Here is a 768-nt window from a genome sequence, read left to right as displayed (position 1 = left end):
AGCGCACGCGCCAACACGTCCGCAGAGCTGCGATACAAACCACCTGCGAGAACCGCTGGGGGCGACCGAGCAGCAGACGGCGTCGCGACGCCGAGTGCCGGGCGGCGGCGCATCCTCAACGCACACAGTCCGCAATCGGACCAGCACACTGCAGATGTCCACCGCGCTTCGCACCGGGCTCGGCAGAACCCACTTTGGCCGCCTGGCGCCGCGCGCAGGGTGCGCCGGCGCATAGCTGGGACGCCAGCCGGGCCCGTCGGCCGGCGCTCCTGCCACTGGGCGCCCCCCACCAGCCGGCTGTAGTGCGTGCGCTCACGCAGCGCGCGGCCAGCACGCCGGGCGGCCCCCCCTCACCGGCCGGGGACTGTCCCGCCAAGCCACAGCCTCGTATCGCTTCATACCCACATGGCCAACTCAGGTTCGGGGGCATGGCGGGTACCGCCGAAACAACCGGTTCATAGATGTACCGATCGTCGCTATCACCGATGCACCTGCAGCGCGAACAACCGCTCAACAACTGATTTCCAGTTCATTTGCGGATCTTTGGCAGCAAACGTATACGTCAATCTACATTTGCGAAATCTACGATTCTGGCATGCCTGCATGTTATGTGTCACGACACGCTACATCAGCCCACATACACACTGCGGCATGTACACGAGAGAACACGTGGAAGATGGTCCGCGCACGTGTGCAATGTCCCTTGCGCGGTCGACTGTCAACCGGCCTCTGTAGCATGTCGCAGATGTGGAACGCGGTCCACCGTGC

Source organism: Schistocerca gregaria, unplaced genomic scaffold (genome assembly GCF_023897955.1).
Source record: "Schistocerca gregaria isolate iqSchGreg1 unplaced genomic scaffold, iqSchGreg1.2 ptg001598l, whole genome shotgun sequence".
Classification (NCBI taxonomy): Eukaryota; Metazoa; Arthropoda; class Insecta; order Orthoptera; family Acrididae; genus Schistocerca; species Schistocerca gregaria.
This window is presented reverse-complemented; position numbering follows the sequence as displayed.